General features: G+C 43.7%; 1 protein-coding gene across 1 annotated transcript in view; it reads left to right on the top strand.

Annotated features, from left to right (window-relative positions):
* The first annotated feature begins 404 nt into the window (after nucleotides 1–404).
* drd2a (dopamine receptor D2a) overlaps nucleotides 405–8,663 on the top strand; it is a 33,466-nt gene continuing 25,207 nt past the window's right edge. Inside the window, exon 1 of the mRNA XM_064984199.1 lies at nucleotides 405–541. The gene's annotated coding sequence lies outside the window, so the exon portion shown is untranslated. The remainder of the gene's footprint in view (nucleotides 542–8,663) is intronic.

The following is an 8,663-nucleotide window of genomic DNA, read 5'->3' as shown; positions in this document are numbered from 1 at the left end:
CAGACTACATAAACTAAAGATAACAGTGTCATTTTAGGAGAAAAAGGCAGTTATGCTTTTTTTCAAAGGTTTAAGAACTAGCCCCGCCTTAATGATACACAGTCTGAATTTCTGCTCCCAATAGTTGGAGCGACTGTTCCACTGTCAGTCTTGAAGGTTACCTCGTGCGTAGTGGGTAAACGGTGCGGAGAGGAGACGGATATTTCGCTGCTCTCACACATAGGCTACACGCCATCAAAGAGGCTGAATTAAGATAGCCTGAATCTTAAGTAAAATATTTAAGTAAAAAAAAAAATCTTGAGTAGGATATGATAAAACCCATGTTTTTGTGATGAGCGTTCATCAGACCATATGGTAGTGCCTTTGGTGGCACAACTTCTCCTTTGCTTCTGAACAGCCAGAGTCGGTGAACAATTTGAGAACAGTGAGCAAAATGTTCAAGCCAAACAGAAGACATCAAAAGCGGTGAATTTGGATATCGTTGGATTTAAAAGACGGATCCCTATAAGAGCAGTGATTCAATCAAACGTATGGCGTGAAGGTAAGAGCATATCTTGCTCTGACACCTAAACACAGGTATAATTCTCATTAAATTGACACGGTGTCCACATTGAAGAGTAGACATAGGCTACCCGATGCCTGCACTATGAAGGAAAGTGTAGACTGGATCCAGTTGCTTAAAGTGATATTTCAAGATCATAATATAGTTATTCGTTTTTTTGCATGTAGTGAATGATTCTCCCACTTAAGTTTTCAATTAGTAACAATTTGCGCACGCCTGAATTTTATAAATTGATGAGGTATGGAGTCATTATGTTAGACCATATGCTGTATGGCAGTGATCATTTCATGATCAATTAAATTATGTGCTCCAGGCTATAACATTTCACGCGTGTGTTTGCATGCGTGCCTGCGTGCGTTATTATGTGTGTGCTTTTGCGAGTGTGCCGGCGTGCATAAATATGTATGAGTCTGCTTACTTAAGTTTGTGGCGTGTGTATGCATACGTGCGCGCGTGCGTGCCTGCGAGCGAGCGCGAGCGCGCGTGTGTGTTTGTTTGTTTGAATGCTCTCTGCATCAATTTTCTGTAGATTTAGGGATCATTTCTGTGTAGTATCAGTCACAGGTATAATACAACATGACAAGGTTGCCTGTTGGTCTTCTTCAAAGGCCTCGACGAAAGGGCAAAGCAAACAGATGATTGTACACGCACTCACCACTAGTAAGCCATTTAAAGACTTATCGAATGTTTATGGTCTGCCATGCTCCATATATGGTGTGTGTGTTTGTGATCCTATGAAGGAACTGCCTGTGCTTCTCATGCAGCTTCTTGTTCCTATCAACAGCCTCTGAGAATAGCAGCACCATCTTTAGTGTTTCTTAAATGTGTTGCCTTAGCATATAATCTATTAGTATATACATTATACAGTAGGATATATCTAAACCAATGAGAGTTATACATGTATGGTGTTGTGTTTTGACTATACTCTATACTATACCACTTTTGTATTTGTATTTATTATCTACTAGCCAAGGCAGCAGCTACTCTTTCTGGGGTCCATATAATGTACAATACATTTCACAACAGATTTCACAACACCGTATGTGTGTGCCCTCAGACCGCTACTCTACTACCACATATCTACAACACAAAATCCATGGGTACATGCGTGTAAGTGCGTATGTTATCGTGTGTGTATGTATGTGGCTGTGGCTGTGTGTATGTCTCTTCACTGTCCCCACTGTTCCATAAGGTGTGTTTTGTATCTGTTTAAAAAAAATTGGATTTAGCTAAAACAGTGTTTTGTCCCTCACAAGTAAATGATTAGATGAGCAATGAAAAATAAGGTCTGATCCACGGCCGGCAGTCATACCCATGACCAAAGATGACAATGATAATGATGATAATAATTGTTATTTTCATGGTTGCTCATTTAATAATCAACTTTTTTTTTTTGCACAAAATGCCAACAGGCTTTTGATACATATTTAAAACAATTACACAATTACTGAGAAATACCAATTAGCCTGAATGGTGCCAAAGATTAAAATGACTCAATACTCTCCAACTGCAGAGGAACATCCTTAGATGCAAAATGCGGAGAGACGGGGAATAAATGTACACACGGTGTGCTCTAATTACTTAAGCCACAGAAAATAACAACCGTTAATGCTACTGGATTGCAGTGATTTTTGGTCTTAACAAGCTACGTTATGGTTCTTTTATGATTATTTCTGTCTGTGCTGTCCATTGCCTCGCTTACTGGCAGGTCGGAAGCTTATAGCTCCATACCATCTCAATACGATCCTCTCAGCTCTCTGGTTACTCTGTACTGTATCTCACTCTTGTGCTGCTGATGGCAATCCAAGCTGCTGAAATTACCCGGGGGGGGCTGAGTTTGGGACACCCTGCGTATAGATGGCCTACCCTAGCTGTTTCTGAACGAGAATGATTCTAAGAAGTAGAACAATCTGGCTTTGTTTACATGTTTGAGTCATGGTTGGTTTGTTTGGAGGTAGACTGTAGGCTTCAGCAGATGTCCCCCTGACAGATAGCTAGCTGTCTCCCATTATTTATGAAGAGCTCCATTGAATAGTTGAGACATCAAAACACTTGTACTGTAGTCTGCCAATACACCATGGCTTATGTTATGCATACCTTCAGTTTCGATAACAACAACCTTAAAATAATAGTACATTAAAGGCATAGTTTTCTGGTGTGGTAGTCATTATGTGACATTTACATTTACATTTACATTTAAGTCATTTAGCAGACGCTCTTATCCAGAGCGACTTACAAATTGGTGAATTCACCTTCTGACATCCAGTGGAACAGCCACTTTACAATAGTGCATCTAAGTCATTAAGGGGGGGGGTGAGAAGGATTACTTATCCTATCCTAGGTATTCCTTGAAGAGGTGGGGTTTCAGGTGTCTCCGGAAGGTGGTGATTGACTCCGCTGTCCTGGCGTCGTGAGGGAGTTTGTTCCACCATTGGGGGGCCAGAGCAGCGAACAGTTTTGACTGGGCTGAGCGGGAACTGTACTTCCTCAATGGCAGGGAGGCGAGCAGGCCAGAGGAGGATGAACGCAGTGCCCTTGCTTGGGTGTAGGGCCTGATCAGAGCCTGGAGGTACTGCGGTGCCGTTCCCCTCACAGCTCCGTAGGCAAGCACCATGGTCTTGTAGCGGATGCGAGCTTCAACTGGAAGCCAGTGGAGAGAGCGGAGGAGCGGGGTGACGTGAGAGAACTTGGGAAGGTTGAACACCAGACGGGCTGCGGCGTTCTGGATGAGTTGTAGGGGTTTAATGGCACAGGCAGGGAGCCCAGCCAACAGCGAGTTGCAGTAATCCAGACGGGAGATGACAAGTGCCTGGATTAGGACCTGCGCCGCTTCCTGGGTGAGGCAGGGTCGTACTCTGCGGATGTTGTAGAGCATGAACCTACAGGAACGGGCCACCGCCATGATGTTGGTTGAGAACGACAGGGTGTTGTCCAGGATCACGCCAAGGTTCTTAGCGCTCTGGGAGGAGGACACAATGGAGTTGTCAACCGTGATGGCGAGATCATGGAACGGGCAGTCCTTCCCCGGGAGGAAGAGCAGCTCCGTCTTGCCGAGGTTCAGCTTGAGGTGGTGATCCGTCATCCACACTGATATGTCTGCCAGACATGCAGAGATGCGATTCGCCACCTGGTCATCAGAAGGGGGAAAGGAGAAGATTAATTGTGTGTCGTCTGCATAGCAATGATAGGAGAGACCATGTGAGGTTATGACAGAGCCAAGTGACTTGGTGTATAGCGAGAATAGGAGAGGGCCTAGAACAGAGCCCTGGGGGACACCAGTGGTGAGAGCGCGTGGCGAGGAGACAGATTCTCGCCACGCCACCTGGTAGGAGCGACCTGTCAGGTAGGACGCAATCCAAGCGTGGGCCGCGCCGGAGATGCCCAACTCGGAGAGGGTGGAGAGGAGGATCTGATGGTTCACAGTGTCGAAGGCAGCCGATAGGTCTAGAAGGATGAGAGCAGAGGAGAGAGAGTTAGCTTTAGCAGTGCGGAGCGCCTCCGTGATGCAGAGAAGAGCAGTCTCAGTTGAATGACTAGTCTTGAAACCTGACTGATTTGGATCAAGAAGGTCATTCTGAGAGAGATAGAGGAGAGCTGGCCAAGGACGGCACGTTCAAGAGTTTTGGAGAGAAAAGAAAGAAGGGATACTGGTCTGTAGTTGTTGACATCGGAGGGATCGAGTGTAGGTTTCTTCAGAAGGGGTGCAACTCTCGCTCTCTTGAAGACGGAAGGGACGTAGCCAGCGGTCAGGGATGAGTTGATGAGCGAGGTGAGGTAAGGGAGAAGGTCCCCGGAAATGGTCTGGAGGAGAGAGGAGGGGATAGGGTCGAGCGGGCAGGTTGTTGGGCGGCCGGCCGTCACAAGAAGCGAGATTTCATCTGGAGAGAGAGGGGAGAAAGAGGTCAGAGCACAGGGTAGGGCAGTGTGAGCAGAACCAGCGGTGTCGTTTGACTTAGCAAACGAGGATCGGATGTCGTCGACCTTCTTTTCAAAATGGTTGACGAAGTCATTGAAAGCTCATTTACATTGGGGTTTTCACATGTCAATCATTTAATTGTTTTGGAATTGGAATTTGTAACCAACAACTAGAATGATATTCCCACTTCGAGTCCCTTTTTCTGAGTGTGTCAACTGCCAGACTTTTCTTGTGAGCAATAATCACTGAAAGGAAAGGAGATGGAGGAGGCAATTAAGTCCAAAAACCTATAAAAGGTATGGCCCACTTATGATGGTGCAGATTACAGTCTTCTGGTGTATCTGGCCATTAAGGGGCTGTCGATGTCAACATAACGGAGGGGTGTAAAGTGTCCGGCCAGGAATGAGCATGTTATGTATTTCACGGCATGTGTGATATGTTCAGGCAAAGGAGACAAGGGGAGAAGAGGGAGGATGCGAGGAGTATGCAATTGAGATCTTCCCACGATAACCTTCCCTACTGTGCAAATGCCCTTAGTCCCTTTGAACTCTTATCCTAAGCTGATCATAAACGTCATACATCTTGCGTCACACTTGATTGAAATGTATCCTGACAAACCTTATTTAAACAAATGGTCCACGGTGAAATCCTCTCCTTATCGTAAGCAAGCAGTCTTGGTTATTTTGGGTGCTTAGAAGCAGAGATCCTTTCTCCCCCTCTATCTCTCTCTCATCCACTGCAGGATTATAAAGAGACAATGCTCCCCTGGGAGACGTTTAACTCCTTTAGTCAGAGTCAGGCTAAATTGTCAAAGCTCTCTCCACACACATATGCACACGCGTGTGCACAACCATGCTCACAGGCATGCACACACATTCATGTGGATGTCCTCTATGGTTACTTCTGCATGACAAGATGAAGTATCACAGGTACAGTAGTGGTATGTGGGTAAAATCACCAGGGAAGCCAAGCCAGGAAAAAAAATCCATATTTAATTCCATTGCTGTTTGCTCTATAACCTGTTAGTTCATATGCCGTGACACCATTATATACACAGTTGAAGTCGGGAAGTTTACATACACTTAGGTTGGAGTCATTAAAACTCGTTTTTCAGCCACTCCACACATTTCTTGTTAACGAACTATATGGGAAGTCGGTTAGGACATCTACTTTGTGCATGACACAAGTATTTTTTCCAACAATTGTTTACAGACAGATTATGTCACTTATAATTCAGTGTATCACAATTCCAGTGGGTCAGAAGTTTACATACACTGAGTTGACTGTGCCTTTCAGCAGCTTGGAAAATTACAGAAAATAATGTCATGGCTTCTGATAGGCTAATTGACATAATTTGAGTCAATTGGAGGTGTACCTGTGGATGTATTTCAAGGCCTACCTTCAAACTCAGTGCCTCTTTGCTTGACATCCTAGGAAAGTAAAAATAGCCAAGACCTCAGAAAATAATTGTAGACCTCCACAGGTCTGGTTCATCATTGGGAGCAATTTCCAAACACCTGGAGGTACCAGGTTCATCTGTAAAAACAATAGTACGTGAGTATAAACATCATACCGCTCAGAAAGGAGACGCGTTCTGTCTCCTAGAGATGAACGTATTGGTGCGAAAAAAGTGCAAATCAATCCCAGAACAACATCAAAGAACCTTGTGAAGATGCTGGAGGAAACAGGTACAAAAGTATCTATATCCACAGTAAAACGAGTCCTATATCGACATAACCTGAAAGGCCTCTCAGCAAGGAAGAATCCACTGCTCCAAAACCGCCATAAAAAAGCCAGACTACGGTTTGCAACTGCACATAGGGAAGATCTTTCACGCCCTGGCCATAGAGGTTTTTATTCTCTATTTTGGTTAGGCCAGGGTGTGACTAGGATGGGCATTCTTGTTTCTTTATTTCTATGTTTTCTATTTCTTTGTTTTTTTGCCGAGTGTGTTTCCCAATCAGAGGCAGCTGTTTATCTTTGTCTCTGATTGGGGATCACATATAAGTTGTCATTCTCCTTTTGGTGTTTGTGGGATCTTGTTTTTTGTTAGCTCTGTGAAGCCTGCAGAACAGGGCGTTCGTTATTCTTTTGTTGTTTTGTTTGGTGTTCTGAGTAAATAAATAATTATGAACACTTACCACGCTGCACCTTGGTCTCTTTCTGACGACAAACGTTACAAGATCGTACTTTTTGAAGAAATGTCCTCTGGTCTGATGAAACAAAAATAGAACTGTTTAGTCATAATGACCATCATTATGTTCGGAGGAAAAAGGGGGAGGCTTGCAAGCTGAAGACCACCATCCCAACCGGGAAGCACCTGGGGTGGCAGCATCATGTTGTGGGGGTGCTTTGCTACAGGAGGGACTGGTGCACTTCACAAAATCGATGGCATCATGAGGGTGGAAAATGATGTGGATGTATTGAAGCAACATCTCATGACATCAGTCAGGAAGTTAAAGCTTGTTTGCAAATGGGTCTTCCAAATGGACAATGACCCCAAGCATACTTCCAAAGTTGTGGCAAAATGGCTTAACGACAAAAAAGTAAAGGTATTAGAGTGGCCATCACAGAACCCTGACCTCAATCCTGTAGACAATGTGTGGGTAGAACTGAAAAAGTGTGTGCGAGCAAGGAGGCCGACAACCCTGACTACATCAGCTCTGTCAGGAAGAATGGGCCAAAATTCACCCAACTTATTGTGGGAAGCTTGTGGAAGGCTACCCAAAACATTTGACCCAAGTTAACCTGTTGATGCTCTGGGGGCGCTATTTCATATTTGGATGAAAAACGTTCCCGTTTTAAACAAGATATTTTGTCACAAAAAGATGCTCGACTATGCATATAATTGATAGCTTTCGAAAGAAAACACTCTGACGTGTCCAGAACTACCAAGATATTTTCTGTGCGTGCCCTAGAACGTGAGCTTCAGGCAAAACCAAGATGAGACGGTATCCAGGAAAAGAGTAGGATTTTTGAGGCTCTGTTTTCCATTGTCTCCTTATATGGCTGTGAATGCGAGAGGAGTGAGTCAACCCTTTCTGTCGTTTCCCCAAGGTGTCTGCAGCATTGTGACGTATTTGTAGGCAGATCATTGGAAGATTGACCATAAGAGACCACATTTACCAGGTGTCCGCCCGGTGTCCTGCGCCGAAATTGGTGCGCAAAAGTCAGCTGCCAGTATTTTTCCATGGGATTCAGAGAGGAAAGCAAGCTTCCACGAACGATATATCAATGAAGAGATATGTGAAAAAACACCTTGAGGATTGATTCCAAACAACGTTTGCCATGTTTCGGTCGATATTATGTAGTTAATTCGGAAAAGGTTTTACGTTGTAGGTGACTGAATTTTCAGTTCGTTTCGGTAGCCAGATGCAATGTAGAAAACGGAACGACTTCTCCTACACACAGACGCTTTCAGGAAAAACTGCGCATTTGGTATGTAACTGAGAGTCTCCTCATTGAAAACATCAGAAGCTCTTCAAAGGTAAATGATTTTATTTATTTGGTTATCTGGTTGTGCTAAATGCTACTCAAAATGCTATGCTAGCTTTGCATACTCTTACACAAATTAGTCAATTTCTATGGTTCAAAAGCATATTTTGAAAATCTGAGATGACAGTGTTGTTAAGAAAAGGCTAAGCTTGAGAGCAGACGCATTATTTTCATTTTATTTGCGATTTTCAGAAATCGTTAACGTTGCGTTATGCTAATGAGCCTGAGGCTTTAGTCACGATCCCGGATCCGGGATGGGGAGTTCCAAGAGGTAAACAATTTAAAGGCAATCTTACCAAATACTAATTGAGTGTATGTAAACTTCTGACCCACTGAGAATGTGATGAAAGAAATAAAAGCTGAAAGAAATAATTCTCTCTGCTATTATTCTGACATTTGACATTCTTAAAATAAAGTGGCGATCCTAACTGACCTAAGACAGGGAATTCTTACTCGGATGAAATGTCAGGAATTGTGGAAAAACTGAGTTTAAATGTATTTGGTTAAGGTGTATGTAAACGTCTGACTTCAACTGTATATGCCAGTATATGCCAGTTCACAGGTAAAAGATGTACAAAAAGATACATGTTCGGCTCCACAAGTAACTACCTACAGGTTCCAGACAACGATTGTCCAAATGACTGACTATTGTGCACAGATTGACAACGAGAGGGGGAAGAAAGGAAGAGA

This window comes from Oncorhynchus masou, chromosome 13, assembly GCF_036934945.1.
Source record: "Oncorhynchus masou masou isolate Uvic2021 chromosome 13, UVic_Omas_1.1, whole genome shotgun sequence".
Lineage (NCBI taxonomy): Eukaryota > Metazoa > Chordata > Actinopteri > Salmoniformes > Salmonidae > Oncorhynchus > Oncorhynchus masou.
This window is presented reverse-complemented; position numbering and strand designations above follow the sequence as displayed.